The following is an 18,006-nucleotide window of genomic DNA, read 5'->3' on the forward strand; positions in this document are numbered from 1 at the left end:
CTGAATAAGAATTAAGAAACGACTGCCTCTACAAGAGGGATCAGGATTAAAACAAGGCTTTTCTAGGGTACATCATCCTTTCAATCCAGCACACTCACTTTTTCATTACTTAGGAAAGAGAAAATGTGAATCTTGCCTTAGCCACATATGTGAGAAAGAAATACTCTCTCTGGCCCTTTTCTCGCTGCTCTCTCATCATCACAGACCTCATTCACTGTCATAATTTCAAATAACTCTTCTAAGGAGTAAACATCCATGATTATACCTGCATCTCTATGGATGTTTGATAGTATTACCTGGATATATTCCAAGAGCCTTCATCTCAAGAGGGAAAAAATAGACTCCACCTTCTTCTCAACACCCCTTGCTCCTCCTCTTCCGTGTTCACCCTTTCTGCCACAGAACTCTCTTCTCTTAGTCACCAAGAAATAAAAAATTTGTAGTCAAGATTGACTTAGCATTCACTTTCACCACCCCCCATCCACTCAGGTTCCATATTACATGTCCTATCTCCATTCTGTCACTTGCAAAGAGCTATCTCTCTTCCTAACTTCTCTGCCATCACTCTAGTTCAGAGTCTCATTTATCTTTCCTGAAATATATTAATTGTTTTCTACCTGTTCTGCACATTTCCTGCTTTCCTAAGCTCTATTCACTTTATATTATCCTGTAATTGAAATGCTTGCCCTCCTGCATAAAAATGGTTTTCCTTTGTTCTAAGGACAAAGGAAAATATCTTGATACAGCCTTTAAAGCTTTGCACGAACTAGCCGTGCCCACACCTTCAGTCTCAATTTCCATGCTGTAGCCACAAGAGCCTTCTTTTAATCCCTTACACCTATATGTTTCCTGCATCCACAGGGTCTTTGTCCATGCTGTTCCCTCTACCTGGAATGCCCTTCCCTTCTCCTCTGGCCTCAGTAACTACAGTTCATCCTTCAGTTCTTGCTTAATTCATATTGTCCCAGGAAACCTCCTCACTCACCTCAATTTGAGTTTTACATGTGTTCATGTTGTTATTTGATTAGTGTCTGTCTCCCTCACTATATTATAAGCTACACAAGGGCAGAGACCACATCTGATTTTGCTTACCAATGTAGTGTCAATTTCCAAGCATGTATTTTAATATATAAACAAATGTTTAACAAACATTTGTAGAATGAAGAAAGTAAAGAAAGTGAAGGAGGTTTATTCGTTACCTGTTGCTGTGTAGCAGATTACCACAGACATGGTGGCTTAAAACAACTCAAATTTATTATCTCACAGTGTCCATGGATCAGGATTTTGGCACATTTTAGCTGGGTTCTCTGCTCAGGGTCTCAAAAGGCTGAAATCATGATGTCAACCAGCTGCAACCTTAGTTGGAGATTTAACTAAGGAATGATTTGCTTTCTTGCCAGCTGTCAGCCAGGGACCACTGCCAGCTCCTAAAGGCTACTCTCGGGTCCTTGTCACAAGACCCCAATCATAGCCCTTCTCATATTTCCAATCTCTCTGACTTCAGGGTCTGATCCCTCTAAGGGATCACCTGATTAAGTCAGGCCCAGCTGGTTATCTCTCTTCAGATCTACTCAAGGTCAACTGATGAGTTGCCCAACCCCAGAAGTGCTATCTCAGGTTCTTCTGGCTGTGGAGATTAGGGGATTACAGTGGGTGTGTACACCAGGGCAGGAAACTTGGGGGCTATCTTGGAATTCTTCCTCCCACAGAAGGACACATAATTTGACAACCAAGTACCAAACCATCATCACTTTCCGAGGCAGGATGGTGTTTAAGATAACAGACTAGAATCATGGAACTTTGCCATATGCTTGTTGGGAGATGTTAAGCCAATTATTTAACCATTCTAAGCCTCACTTTCCAAACATATATATATATATATATATATATATATATATATATATATATATGTATGATTGTAATAATAATAATAATACCAACCTCAAGTGTTGCTGTGAAAAATTAAATGACAATGCTCTGAGTATTTTCTCTGGGACATAGAAAGTGTTCAGTAAAAAATAACAATTACTGCTAGAATCCTTAAGTAGTGCAAGCTACTTAAAACAATAGATACACTATTCAAAACCCAGATCTTTCCCAGAATACCTAGAACATATGGACTTCAAAATTAGAGATGTGACATCCAATAAGACATATACTTCTGGGGAAAAAAAAATCCCCTTGGAAACAGAAAGCTAAAGGGAAAACTTTTTTTAAGATAAAAATCAAATTCAAGTCTGATTGCTACCTATTTTATTAAAATTCAGACTTTTCTTAATAAAAGAGCCTGAATTAAAACTTTTTCAAACTTTATTTGAGAGAGAGTAATATAATTTTATATGTTCTGAATACTATGCATTGTAAGCATGACTAAAATACCATACAAGACACTCGGATCTGATTGCCTATTTCTAGTTTATTGTATAGCAAATTACCTTCTCCTAAACAAAAGTTAGAAACATTTCCCATTAAATTGCCCCAACATCCCACCACAGTTACTTCTGATGTTTCAAAGTCCTATTCTTGCTGATGAGGACTTCCTTGTCCATCAAATTTATTTGGATTCTGTTTTCTCCATTACAATGTAGGAATTTCCCACAGAGTTGATGAGATCACTTCCTGCTGACTCAGCGCAATACTTGAGCTGACTAAGGATGTGCAGGACCATAGGGAAAGGTTATAATTAAGACTGATTATTGGAGATAATATAAAGCTTCAGGAAATGCCACAGAAGACCCAGACCCGGCAGTTTGAGAAGAAAATTACCTGGAAGCACTATATGATCCCATGAACACTCTTCCTTCTAATCTGTTCCTTTCATCTTCATTTGCATTAGTCTTCCTTACTGGTGACTTAAATGTGACCATAGCTGCATCCTGGTGGAGAATTTTCTGCATTTCAGCGGTAGTTTGGTTTATGAAAGAGGAACAGATGTGGAGGAAAGAGACATAGTTTTAAACTCAAGACATTCCCCATGCTAACTGTGATTTCTCCCTCTATCTCCCTGGGCTTTTATTTCTGCATCTTCAAAATGTGATAATCCCATTACATGCCCTACTTAGCTTCCTTTCACTGTGTTTCTGTAGCCAGATGTTGGTTGGAGCTTCCTATGCTTCTGAAATCTGGTTAAAACTAATCGAAATCCCAAACCTAGAAGGTTCAGAGTCATGGAGCCCTTGGTGTTGACTGCATTTCAGTTCAAATCTTGCATTTTGTTCAGATCTACTCCCATTACTCCTTTACAAATATTGATCCCAAAGGCATAGCCCAGTAAACATGCTGCAGTAAGATTTTATCTCAGAATCTGTTTTTCAAAGAACCTGACCTATGGTAGTTGGTGCCAAGGTTTGTATAAGGAAGCAGACTCTAAACCCTAATAAGGGATTTTGGAATTGGATCCCTTGTTGACGAGCTGACATTGAAGACTCCATCACTGGAGGTAGGTGATGCATGAAGAAGCATGCTGAAGTGCAACTGATAGGTTTTACTGGTAGTAAACTAGAGTGGAATGCACTGAAAGGAATGCACTGGGAGCACAATACAGCAGACGTTTGAGTAATTCAAGAAGTGTAATAGTTATAAAGACAATAGACTCCAATGGTGAATGATGAATGCTATTTAAACAATGGGGCAGAAAATGTTCGAATTATATCCAGAAGTGAATTACTACAGTGGCAGAGCTACTCCAGCAAGACTGCTATGTCAGATCCCTATTTGGGATAATAGACCCTGAGATATAGGACTGGGGCATCTCGGTCAATGCAATTAAAAATCCTGATTCCCTAGATGTCTTTAAACCTTCTATGGAAGCAACATTGACCTATTCTTCGTTATTCAACTCAAGTGGCCTTATCTTTGCAAGATAGTAGGCACCTCTCCCCATCCTTCCCTGCCACTTAGGATATATCTCCATCAACCCTTCTAGCCACAGACACATTGCTAGTGTTATATCACATTGAACTATGGCTGAGGAAGTGATAGGTCTGCTGAAAGAGGAAATGGGCTACACCCTAAAAGAGCTTCAGGACACAGCTAACATATATCATTAGGAGCCAGGAAACTATGTGTTAGGATTCTGAAAGGGGAGGTGGTGTCAGCACATTGCTATGATGGCTCGCAGATGCCAGGAGTGAGTGATGGTCTGTACAAGATGAGGTAGATTTTCTAGAACTTCTTTGGAAAACATAGAAGAAGCCATCAAAGTCTCAGAGAAAGGAGGATGCTAGAGTGGATACACTATGTAAGGTTAAAAAAATCTACCAGTCAGGTAAGTATCACAAGAGGACTTAGAGACAGTCTGTTTAACAAAGCGAGAAAGAATGCCCCAGTTCTCCATATGCCATGCCTTACAGTAGGCAATGATGGTACGGAGCTGCATTTCCTTATATCAGTAGAGATAACGGGACCCCATCACGTATTGGATGCTGGGTGGCAATGCATAATCATTAGGAATAAGTTGGATGCAATCACTGTAATGGATGGAAATGTCAGAGTAGCATCCAAGGAGGCTGATACACAAAAGGCTACGGAGATGGTTTCTGGAACATGCCATTTCCAATGGCAAGAGAGATGCACAGCCAATGAGCTAGGAAGGGGATGATTGGGGTTATTGTTCTACAGTCCATGTATTATCCAAAAAGAAAAAAAGGCATTTGTTAATATAGATAAATCAAATATGTTTGAGTAATTACTAAGATAGTCACTAAAAGAAAGCAGAAAGAAAGAGAAAAGAAAGAGAGATAAATAGAAAGCATAAAATAAGATGAAATATTTAAACCCAAATATACTGGTAATTTTTTAACATAGATGAACTAAATGATCCAGCTGAAAGGCAAAAATTGCCACAGTCTGAGCAAGAAAATAAAATCTATACTCTGAGCAAGAAAATAAAATCTATACTCTGTTCATATAAAGCACATCTAAAATAAAAGAATATGGGACTGTTAAACTAAAAAGGTAGAAAAACATACGCTGTGTAAATATCAACCAAAAGAAAGCTGGTGTAGCTATATCATATCAGACAAAAAATATATTTCGGGGCAAAATTAAGAAAGAGGGTCACTTCATAATGATATAATGTTCAATTTACCCAAAGGATTAAAAAAAATGATGAATTTGTTTGCAGTTAATAACGTAGTTTCAAAATGCATGAAACAAGAATGGCTAGAATTACACGGAGAAATGGAAAAATCCAGAATTGTATTGCAGATTTTGATACTATTCTCTCATTAATTACTGGTTCAAGCAGACAAAAAAAGCCAGTGAAGAAGCAGAGATTTAAACAACTTGATGACTAAGCCTGGCTTATAAATAAATAGACTGGTGTCCTCAAAACTACAGAATACAGACTCATTTAAAGTACACCTGGGAGAAAAGCCATGCAAATATAGAAAATCAGTTTGATAAAATTCAATGAGCATTCATGATTTTTTAAGAAAATTATTTTCAACAAATCAGAAGTTGTAGAGAACTTCCCTTACTCTAATGATAGGTGTCAATGAAAACACTATGGAAATCCTAATACCTATGGGGAAACATTGAAAGCTTTTCCCTTGAAGTTGTCAACAAGACGTAATCCCTATTCTAACCGCTTTTATTCAATACTGTGCACTAGCACTGGACAGTATGGTATCCACATGAAAAAAAAATTAAATTGGATCTCTACACTATACACAAAAAGCAAGGCCAGGTGTACTATAAACTTAAATACGGAAGGCAAAAATTATAAAGCTTTCCAAAGATAATATACGGCAATACCTCATGTCTAGAAAATATATTCATGATTTTAAGGTAGGGAAATATTTCTTAAACTTGACAAAACAAACAAACATGCACACAAACACACAAACAAAACACCACTCATAGAGGGAAAAAAAAGATTATATTAAATTTAGGAACTAGCCATGCCTTTGTCTCAGTTCAAACACAGCTCCTTAGAAGCTTTCCCCAACCCCCTCAAATACCTAGGTGCTCATTTCTTTGGGCAATTTTCTAGTAAAACCCTTGTAATAACATAATATTGTATTATAGTTTCCATACTTGTCAATTCCACCAAACTGTGAGTTCTGTCGTGGCAGGAAACCTGTCTTATTTGTTCCTACACTTGGAAACTTTGCAAAATGCTGGGCACAGATAATGTACAGTATATAGTGAATTAATGTACAATAATGAGTGCTCTTGTTTTTCATGTTATATTTACCTACTTATCTTGCAGGACATTAATAAGCATTCATCATAATTCTTGATGTGCTTGTAAGAGGGAGGTCCTTTTCAAATTTGCTTCTTTAAAGTGTTGCAGGCACAGTGTGTATAAAAGCACGGGGCAACATTTGCTCACAGGAATCCACTGCCCATCCACCATGTCTTTGTGTTGGAAGGCTTCTGCTAGAAACACAAATGTAGCTTACGGAAATATGTGCATGGAAGTGGTTTGGCTGGGCATGCAGTGGGTGCGTGTGCATTCTCCTGTGAACGGCTGGTGCACTGTTCATTTGTCGGGTTTAATTGGGCAACAGCTGGTGATAATTTTCTGTGTATGGAGTGAGGGATTTACTGACTGATTCACTCTTTACATTGTGTTTCATTATCTTTGTTTTGCCCTTTCAGCTTTTGTAACAGGCTATAAAGGAGGGTGAGGCTGAGGAATTAAGAACTGAATATGAGATAGAATCCTGTGATTTGCAAGCTGGGCAAAATGTGATGTTTCTTCAGGAAAGGCCTTTGTCAGGAAGTACATAGACTTCCAAATACTTAGCATTAGAGGTTATCAGAAATCACTGAATTCAATTCGAAGGTTTACAGGTGAGAAACAGAGGTTCAGAGAAGGGAAGTGACTTACCTGAGGTCACCCAGCATGCTCACTGGAGAGCATAAACTAAAGTTTAAAACTACACCCAGCCCGGTGCCCATTCTGCACTTCTGTGCTTTCTCCCCGAATCTTGCAACTTTCTTTCTCAAGTACCACCACCACTCACCCCCTCCTTGGTCAAGCCAGGGGAGGTCTGCTAAAACCCACACACCTGTGGAACTGTAACCTTCAAAATCTGACGTCTCCTGGCTCTGCCCAGTGAAGTCTGTGCCCCGGACGGCGGTTTGAAAAGCAAACAAAGCACAAAAATCCCAGAGCACAACAGTGACATTTTCCTCCTGAGAATCAATTAGCAAATGTTGTCACGCATTATACAAATGCTGTCTTACCACCGCAGGATCATATGGCATGTGCCGGCTGTGGATATTACCAGTTACACTGCTAGTCCCCAGAGACGGCTTATCAATCCACAAGACGCCCAAGAGAAAACCAAGTTCAAAGTTGAAGTCATTAGGGGAGGAACAGTAGCATCTCCTCATTAGAGGTTTAATGGGACTCAATTTACCCCCACGGCTCTGTTCCTATCAGCTTCAAGGTCCCTAGTGCCAAGACAAGTAAAGATTCCCCACGGCATTGACTTAATCCTTTCTTATTGCTTACAATTTTGCAAGTCACTTTAAGTAATTTAGGGAAACAGGTGAGGGATGCATGAACGGTTGATAAATAGATGAAGAGACAGAAAGACAATTTAAATAGATGATGTATCGAAATTTTCAAGAGACAACGCTCTGCTGGTTTCCACTTAGAACAGGATGCATTCTGCTTCGAGGCCCCTGAGCTGCCATTTCCACCCTGAGCCCTGCAGTGTTCATTGGCCACTGCTGATGGGCCAAGGAGCCCATGCCACTTAGTGGCCTCTCTCTGCAGACAGCGGAATGGTGGCTTGAGGCTGTAGGACAGGAGACCCCAATTTCCTGCCTTGTCTTCCTCCACAGCTGGCAGGGTTCAGGGAGAACACACACTGATACAGGTGAGAGGAAGCTCCTGGCGTGTTTGTCCTGTCTGTTCCTGTGTCAGGTGAATGTAAATTGACCACAGCAAATATTTCAAGTAGCAGCTGCTTCCTCCATGGCTCACCCTGAGCCTGGCTATGGGAGAGGAAAGAAGATCACACCCAGCAGAAGGAAGAAGGGAGAATAGCAAGGAAAACTTGGAAGGGCTATTATCAAAGAAGAATTACAAGTCATCAGTCTAATAAGGAAATTGGCCTCTGATTGGAAGGAAGCCAAGGAATAGACTTATACCTCCTTTAGTGAGGGAACATGGCATTATCTCCTCAGGCAAAAATAAATAAATAAAACTGGAATATAAAATAAGATATTACCAGAAAAGCTTACTTCGAGCAATTGCTGTTGTATCCCATAGACAGTGTCAATCTTCTTCACTTGCACACCTTTCCCTCTTTGCTATGGTTACCAGGAAACTCAGGTTTTAATGTAAAGTCAAACTTTACTAAGTGGATATGACCTTATGGCATACATTCCTATGACTAACTTTTCCTCTGGTTTCACCATACCATTTTATGCATATGCTCCCTTCACTTTGACTTTTAAGAAATTTGTCTATGCATTGCTATTTTATTGTACTGTAGTCTTTTATAAGTCACGCCCCCCCCAAAAAAATTGGAGGGACAAAGCAGGACAGAAATACATACATGGCAGTTAGTAGGGTTTGGAAATAAAGGGGGCAATAAAAAATAGAAATGAGACTTAAACTTGAAAATGGGGCATAGAAAGGGCCCTGACACTGGGAATTGAGGTCCAAGTGTTCTAGACATGTCTGAGTGGCTACAAGGCTGCAAAACACTGGACTGATCCCCTCACCTCACTTGAACCCAGTTGCCTCATGTGCCAAAATGAGAAGGCTTCGTTTAAATCATCAATAAGATTGCTACCGAATATAATAACTTATTATTTGAAGTTTGTAAAGCTTTGAGCCACCCTACAAAGGGGCTGGGATTGGGGCTGGTATTTATGGCCAGAGAGTGCCACCCTGTAATTAAGACACTCTGAGAAATGAGGTCCTGAGGACCAATTGAGAAGTAAATAGATGTTATAAGGAATTTATTATTCAAATGAGGTAAGAGTTGGCTTGGGAGTTGGCAATTGAAAAGTGGAGAGAGAGGAATTTGAGCTTCAGCTTTTTTGAACTCAAAAGATCTGTAGGGGAAGAAACAGGGCTCACCCAGGCAGGACAAAAGGCTGGCTGAAGGCATGCTGTTCAAACCCCAGGGTTTAGAAGAAGTGGGGCTGGCGAAAAGAAGCACCTCCCTGGTGAAAAAGAGAAGACAGGCTCTTCTCAGATGATGACTATCTTCTGAGAAATCCCTGGAAGTCCAGGGAAGCCACCCTAAGTCCTTGTCACCACAATGTGATTATAGCTTTGGAAACACAATTTCAAGCAGCACCACAGCAGTGGATGGAGCCTGTGTTGGAAGGAGTGGGTGTGCAATTATCTTCTGTTGGGGCAACCGAAATATGCACTGAACAACCAGCATTCACCCGTGGTGATGTGGTATAATAATGTGTTCAATGTTTTCTACAAACACAGAGCCCATTTCTTTCTGTGGTATTGGTTAGCTCCAGGACAAAGACAGAATACTGACTACTCAAGCATGACTCTTTTTGTACATTGACACTTTGAGGATCCACTGTGGTTTTTGTAAGTTTAAGTAAAAATTTGGTTAAATCTGAAATCATTGCCACATTAGGTCAGGAAATCTGGGCTTTCTATACATCGGCTGATTAAAATCAAATGAAGGTCGATATTTTCTAATCTCAGAATCCATGACCACTCTGTAATTCAAACACGTCATGGGGAAGAGGTATGGGCCATCTCTGGGTTATTGAGTTCTACTTCTCAAACACAAAATGCACTTGTTCTATTTAAGACCATCCAAACTGTGTGACTCACAGAGGGCTCTGAACAGAGGGAGAAGGGAGCCTAACTCTTAGTACATACAGGATTTCAAAGTCAATGTCCTGTAAAGATGTTTAAGGGAGTGGGAAGAACAGAGCTATGAAACTAGAAAGAACTGGGTTCAACCCAACTGATCAAAAGCAACATGGCCCTAGATCACTTTCTTAAACTTTCTGGGCTTCTCTTTCCCCGTATGCAAAACGGCAGTAAAAGTATTGTTCATTGGTGTTGTGTAGAGTAAATGTGAGGATGTATTAAAGTGTTTGATACTTAGTGTTGGTTACGTATTCCTTTACTAATCTACTCTTTCTCTGCCATGATAGTTGGTGGTGCTTCCTTCTGAAAGCATGAGACCCCTCCATCCTTGCCCTTATCCAGATATTGCTTTAAGATGGCTCTGACTTCACTACACTTTGCTATGAGGACCTGGCCAGTAGGGCAGAGTCAGTGAGATATCTATGGCTGTTTAGTCCACTGTGTGATAAATGGGAGAGGAGAGTGCAGAGGAAGGGAGAAACTGGTTAGACAGGGAAAGCCCTAGGAACAGGCTTTGGGAGAGTGCGACCTAATCACCAATATTCAGCAAGTATCATTCTTTTCAAGGTGTTTAAATGCTCCACAATGATACAGTGTTTGGAATAAAATAGTGACATATTAGATTACACCCTTCCCACTAAAGGGTTTGATTGTGAAGGAGTTTTGAGTCAGCCCAGCACTGACCACAAACACAGCAAACAAGGGAATCAGTGAACCTTACTTTTTCTGATGCCCTTTAAGGGATGGGCTTGAAATATGATCTGTATGGTGCCATATGGGACATGCAGGACAGACTCTTCTAAGCTTCCAGTGAGTGCAAATAGCTGAAGGTATGCTATAGTAAAGGTGCTGATGTCTCAGCAGGACCTTAAAACTCAGATCTACTGCCAACCATTGTGGGGCCTGGGATGAGAGTATGAATGGAGCTCTCAGCTCCCAGCCTGATATCCTTCTTCCCCCATCTCTGGTTTCCTCCCATATTGCAGGTGCTTCCTGAGCATGCCTGTGGATTATTCAGCTTGGAGTTCAAGCTCAGTCCACCCCTTTCTCAATCACCACCCCTTCAGCTGTCCTCATGCAGAAAGGTTTACAATTTGACAACAATGTAGTGGTCTATGCTTGGGAGAAGACTCAGGAAGGGCTTTGTCTGGAAGGTGGAAAGGTGGGGAGTGCTTGTTGGGCACATTGGCTTTTTTGTCCTGTGGGGAGGGCCATGGCTGCAAGAGGTCCAGACCATGCACCTCTCTTACCTGGGTCAAAGGAATGCACTGAAACCAAGGCATGCATCAAAGAATAAGAACAAAGGTAGAGAAGTGAAATAAACATGGAGGAATGAGAGTAGTGGAGGCACCAAGCAGAAGATTTTTTGAAGTAATTTTCAGTGTAGGGATGGAAGTCATTTTCATTTCAGGGAAGATGGATTTGTTCATTTAGTCTGTCAATGTATTTTGCAAATCAACAACATGCTGGTACTTCACAAGATTGCAGAATAATAAAGGAACAGTAACATCCAGGTGAACGTTCCCCTGGATGTTACATTTCCTTTATGGGATCTAGGTCAGCTTGGATGTCAACATGGAGCTGCCTAACGCAAAATCAGGCAAACTTCATTAATTCATTCCTCTCCAAAAAAAAAAATGAATGCAGAAGTTGGTGATTCATACAAGCACCATAAAATCTGCTGTGGGAAAAGCTTTTATTGCCCCCCCCCCCCCGCCATACTGTTGGAACATTTCTGCTAAATCTGCCTTTGATTTTAAAATGTGAGAGCCAGTTCAGAGTCAAGTCTAGAACTTCATATTAGAAACATGTGTAACCCAAGGAGCCTCCAACTGCTCACCCCATAGTCCAACTGACAGATTCTCTGCAGTGTCTCCTTTGGGAATCAGTGGCCAGGGCAAGGGAGGTATGCTCTGAATTTGTTTCTTTAAAGTATGTGCTTCGTGAGTGCTTTGTCATCTCCCAAAGACCTCCAGAATTGCAGCTTAATGGAAATATGTTTTGTAGCAAAGATTCTACTTTTCATAGTTTTTGAAACTTGAATATTTTTTGCTAAATTACAGAAATATTGAATCCAATAGGGTGTGGTGCATGAATAAGAGTTCTGGTAAAATGCTTTAACAGTCTGCCAATACCCTAAAAAAGATAAAACACTCAAATTATTTCCTGAGACCTGCTGGAATCCATGTTGCCAGCAGTCACAAACCATTTATGCAAAACTAGTTACTAATTTTTTTCTTTTGCTTGTTTTCTTTTCCATTCCCTACAGTGATGAACAGCTATTGATTAAGACAGAATGGTTCACGTACATAATTCTAGATTTTTTTTTTGGTATTTGACAAATGCCTTGTCAAAGAACAGCACAAACAATTTTATAAGAATATCTTCCTATTGTTATTTCCACATCCTTCCAGTTATAAAGAGAAAGAAAAAAAAAAGTTGGCCTTTGTGAGTTACCCTAATTTTAAACTTACATAATTTTCCAATTCTGTTAAGGATTTTTAAAATTGAAATTTATAAATATGCACACCCACATACATGTAAAACTCTGTGTTAATTAAATTAGTTGAACAAATATCTGCGATTCCCCATGGGATTGGCACTGTGATAGATACTAACGCGTATCTCCCTTACTCTTACATAAGAGAGGATACAATTTCAAGGAAAGCTAACGGACCTGCGACTTGAATAATCTGTGTGATCAAGGATAAATGACTTACCCTCACTGAGCCTCATTCCTCTCAGCTGTAAACTGGACACAATAATGCAACAGCTATTGGGAAAGGTCACTGGGAGAAGGAATAATAATAATTGTAGATTGTTTCATGAAGTTAAGGATTATGTTGAATACCATTCTTTCCTCGGCCCTTACATGAATTCCAGTATAGCTTGCTTCTTCTCTTTTTATGATTGTGGAATTTAATCAGCAGCCCTGAGAGAATCATAACTTATTAAGGTTTTCTGTAGCCTACCATCTTTTCTATTAGAAGCTGAGTTCTATCTGTAGGATTTTATAAACTTGAAGAAAGAAAAATCATGTTAACCACTTCCTAAAGAGATGTAAAAGCGTATAATTCTATCTTTATATCTTTCTGCTTCAACCTAAAACAAAATAAATTTAAAATGAACTGAATTAAGAAAGGGCACAGAGACAACCAAATATGAAGTTGAAATGATCCACATGTGAGATTCTGAAAACCTGAACTAAGGACAGGCGGAGTGGGAGTGAAAATAAATGGGTGAAATCTAGAGATATTATAAGATGAAGATTCATTAGTACTTGCATAAATTGTGAGTAAAAAAGGAGAAGGGCTTCAAAGGGCCTCAAAACTGGAGCATGAGTTAAATGACAGGGGAAGTGCCCCGAGGCAGTGGGAAGAATTCCTTTTTAAGGAGGAAAATGACAACTTTGGGTTTTGAACTTAATTTTCAAGATGCTATACTTTGTGCATCATGCTTCAGAAACTTTTTTCCTCAAATCCTTCAAGAGCTTGGCAGAGGGATGCCCAGCCTCAAGTCTCTAGGTGAGAAGGCACAACTAGAACTACAAGTGTGACATTTCTTCGAATATTTGTTTACTTTTCAAAAAATTGTATCAATCTAGTATATTCTGTATATACTTGTGTGGGTATGTGCGTGTGTGGGTATATGTTTCTGTGTGTATATAACCTTTATAGAAAAACTAAAGTCATTGGATTTCCTCAAATTAAAGCAAAATGGATTCTCCATGAAGCTGAATGACATGCTTTCTGCTTCTATAATTGCCTCCAAGAGATAATATTCTGCTACTCAACGTGAGAAGCAGAGGTTTATGCACCTGGAGAGAAGATAGGCACGTGAAGAGATATGTAGATTCATATGGCAAAGGGGACCCAAGGAAGAGAATATAAAAGGAAATCAGATGGCTTTGCAGGGCAGAGTATATGCCCTCTGTTTCATTAGCCACTTTATCTTGCTCCCACCAGCTTCCCCCATTCCTGAAGACATTTGAATTTACTGTGCCTGATTAACTAACATTAATCCATTCATGATCATTTTCATTATATAATTAATGCAACTTAGGTGAAGTTCTTACAGATCAATATATCTTTTTCTCAAGTTGAGGAGGGTAATGACTAGCTGTTTAAGACCCAGGATTTCCCAAGAATATTTGGCAAAACAGGACTGGCAGAAATGCCTGCCATAGTTTTCTCTCTAACATGCACAACTAGCCATACTCAAGAAAACTCTCTTATCAGATGATGCTAAAACAAAGAGAATGACTGTGTTCTAATTAACATTTTAGAATTTCACTAAAGATGTTATTTATAATGGTATAAGCAGAATATTATAACAGGATGACCACTGAAAAAAGGCAATTGTTTCAACTAATAATTTTTTTTGTTTTTTTTTATTTTTTTATCACCACAATTGACTTTTTTGAGAAAAATAACATATATACAAAAAAAATTAATTTCAAAGCACGCGCGCAACAATTGGTTGTAGAACAGATTTCAGAGTTTGGTATGGGTTACAATTCCACCATTTTAAGTTTTTATTTCTAGCTGCTCTAAGATCCTGGAGACTAAAAGATACATTAATTTAATGACTCAGCAACATATTCATTTGTTAAACCCTGCCTTCTCTGCATAACTCTACCATCACCTTTGATCTTTCTATCCCTTCCATAAGGGGTGTTTGGACTATGGCCATTCTAATTTTTTTTAAGTTGGAAGAGGTTGTCAATAATATGGGATAGGGAGATGAAACTACCTGATGTTCTGGAGAGGCTGGGCCCTCTAGGTTTCATGTCTTATCTAGTCCAGGGACCCATCTGGAGGTTGTAGGTTTCTGGAAAGTTATCCTAGTGCATGGAGCCTTTGTAGAACCTTATATATTGCCCTAGTGTTCTTTAGGATTGGCTGGGATGATTTTGGTTGGGGTCTGGCAATTTGCTAGATAGCAATATATAGCTGCAGCTTGCATAAGAGTGACATAAAGAGTAACCTCTCAACTCTATTTGAACTCTCTCAGCCACTGACACTATATTTGCTACACTTCTTTCCCTCCTTTTGGTCAGGATGGAATTGTTGATCCCATGGTTCCAGGGCTCTACTCATCTTTGGGAGTCATTTCCCATGCCACCAGGGAGACTTTCACCTCTGGATGTCATGTCACGTAGAGGGTAGGGCAATGATTTCACTGCAGAGTTGGGCTTAGAGAGAGTGAGGCAAAATCTGAACAAAAAAAGAGGTCCTCTAGAAGTAAGTCTTAGGCATGGAGAAATTTTAGGTAGGTTAAGCTTCTCTGCTACCTATAAAAATTTCCAAGAGTAAGCCTCAAGATTAAGGGCTTAGCCTACTGATTTGGTTGTGGTTGTCCCTAATGTTTGACACAGTGTCAGGGGATTCACTGATGGTAAAGATTAATAGTTTCATACTTTTTCTCCCATCCCTCAAGGGACTTTGCCAATACTTTTTGATTATCTTCTTAATATATTCTAGTATGTATCCAGGCATTACTTTAAACTATTCAGGATTAAAGGCCCTCCTCCTTATTCTGGGCTCCCTGTGTTTCAATTGTTCAAATGAGCTATCCAGACAAGTTGAGTTAGATTATGTGCTACAGAAAATTTAGGTTCCAAACAAAATAAACCTTTCTTCTTTCGGTTTCAGAGAGTAGGTGTGGATCTAAAATCTAGACAATGTCTTCCTTACCCCTGTGTTCTGGATTACCTTAATCCCAACCTGATTGGCTTCATTCTTATATCTAACTACCAGGCTATATATATATAAAATAGCCTCTCAAAATCCAGAAATAATAACTGCCACTCCAGACTAAATGTATCTCCTATAAGAGCTTACAGTTTAGGCCCCTGTTTTCTTAACAGTATTTTCTAAAGGAGACCATACAATAATTGTTCTTTCATTTCCAGCTTGTTTTGCCTCACCAAATGGTCACAGTTTCATTCACGTCATTGTATGTCTCATGACATCGTTCCTTTTTTGTAGCAGCTCAATATTTGATCATATGTGTACACCATCATTCACCAATCTGCTTCTCAGTCAGTGCATTCTTCGGTGACCTGCATTCGTTAGGCATCATGTATGATACCCAAAGTCCACGGTTCATCAACACTCTCAATTTTAGATAGTGTCATAGTTTCCAAGAGGAAGATAATCAACAAATAGGAAATCTAAACCCCCCCTTAACTCTTGCCCCCCCCCCCCCCGCCCGTTATTTACCGCTGCTGTTGCTGTGGTACTGCTGGTATTTTCCAGTTAAACACTGCCCTTTCCAGTTAAACATAGCCCATATCATGCAACAGCAGTTTCCTACCTATACCCTGGACGTAAACACTCTGTACACAAATCATAACTTTGAAGTAATTCTTGCAAGAACTTATTTATATTTCTAGTATTAATCACTGGGACACAAGGGTCTATACAACCTCTTTCAATCTTGTTCACCTTCAATATTATAATATTGCTTATAGACCCACTAGAGAACTGCCTTCACTTCTGTATATTCCTTTACATTTGGGTTCAACATCATTGGCTAACCATTCACCCATCTCTATTTTCTATGTATCTCTAAGTCCCCTATATTCTGCATTATAAGTCTCTGATTTGACCTTTACCATGGTCATAAAAGTGGAGTCATTTGCCCGTTTTATAATTGGGTTGTTTGTTCTTTCAAAGTTGATCTGTATGATATCTTTATGTATACAGGATATCAAACCTCTGTCCGATGTGTGATTTCCAAATATTTTCTCCCATTGAGTTGGCTACCTCGTCACCTTTTTGACAAAGTCTCTTGAGATGCAAAAGCATTTGATTTTGAGCAGTTCCCATTTATCTATTTTTTCTTTTATTGCCTGTACTTTTGTATAAAGTTTAGGAAGCTACCTCCTATTACTAGGTCTTGAAGATGTTTCCTTACATTGTCTTCTAGAACCTTTATGGTGCTAGTTCTTATATTTAGGTGTTTGATCCACTTTGAGTTACTTTTCGTGTAGGGTATAAAGTTAGAGTCCTCTTTGATTCTTTTGGCTACTGATACCCAGTTCTCCCATGCCCATTTATTCTGTTTTGTCTCAATTCAATGGATTTGCAGACCTTGTAAAAAATCAGTTGACCATAGACTTGGCGGTCTATTCTGTGCTCTCAATTCAATTTCATTTGTTAACACTTCCATCTTTGTGCCAGTACCATGCTGTTTTGACCACTGTACTTTATAATAAGTTTTAAAGTCAGGGAGTATTAATCCTCTCACTTTGTTCTTCTTTTTTAGATGCCGTTAGCTATTCTGAGTCTCTTTCCCTTCCAGAGGAATTTAATAACTAACTTCTACTGGTCTTCAAAGTAGGCTGTTGAAATTTAGATTGGTACTGTGCTGACCCCATAGATCAATTAGGGTAGAATTGGCATCTTAACTATATTTAACTTTCTTATCCATCAGTAGAGAATGGCTTTCCACCTATTTAGATGTTCTTTAATTTCATTTAGCAATGTTATGTAGTTTTCTGTGTACAAGTCCTTTACATTCCTAGTTACACTCATTCCTAAGTACTTGATTCTTTTAGTTGCAATTTTGAATGGAATTTTTTCCTTAACCGACTCCTCAACTTGGTCATTGCTTGTATATAGTAACATTACTGATTTTTGCACATTAATTTTATATCCTGCCACCTTGCTGAATTAGTTTATTAATTCAAGTAGCTTTTTTGTAGGTATCTTAGGATTTCCCAAGTATAGAATCATGTTATCTGCAAATAATGAAAGTTTTACTTTTCCTTTCCAACTTGGATGCCTTTTATTTCTTTGTCCTGCTTCATTGCTGTAGCTAGAACTTCTAGCATAATGTTGAATAATAGTGGTGACAGTGGGCATCCTTGTCTCCTTCTGACCTTATGGGGATAGCTTTTGGTTTCTCTCCATTGAGTATGATGCTGGCTATCGGTTTTTCATATATTCCCTTTATCATATTGAGGTAGTTACCATTGATTCTTATCTTTTGAAGTGTTTTTATCAGAAAAGGATGTTGAATTTTGTCGAATGCTTTTTCAGCATCAATGTAGATGATCATGTGATTTTTCCCTTTGGATTTGTTAATGTGCAGCATTTCATTAATTGATTTTCTTTTGTTGGAGCATTCTTGCATTCCTGATATAAACCCCACTTGGTTATGGTGCATAATTCTTT

At 39.0% G+C, this 18,006-nt stretch overlaps 1 long non-coding RNA gene across 1 annotated transcript in view; it reads left to right on the forward strand.

Annotated features, from left to right (window-relative positions):
- Positions 1–18,006, forward strand: part of LOC143677294 (uncharacterized) — an 89,170-nt gene that overhangs the window by 11,877 nt on the left and 59,287 nt on the right. The window lies entirely within an intron of this gene.

Source organism: Tamandua tetradactyla, chromosome 3 (assembly GCF_023851605.1).
Source record: "Tamandua tetradactyla isolate mTamTet1 chromosome 3, mTamTet1.pri, whole genome shotgun sequence".
In the NCBI taxonomy this organism is placed as follows: Eukaryota; Metazoa; Chordata; class Mammalia; order Pilosa; family Myrmecophagidae; genus Tamandua; species Tamandua tetradactyla.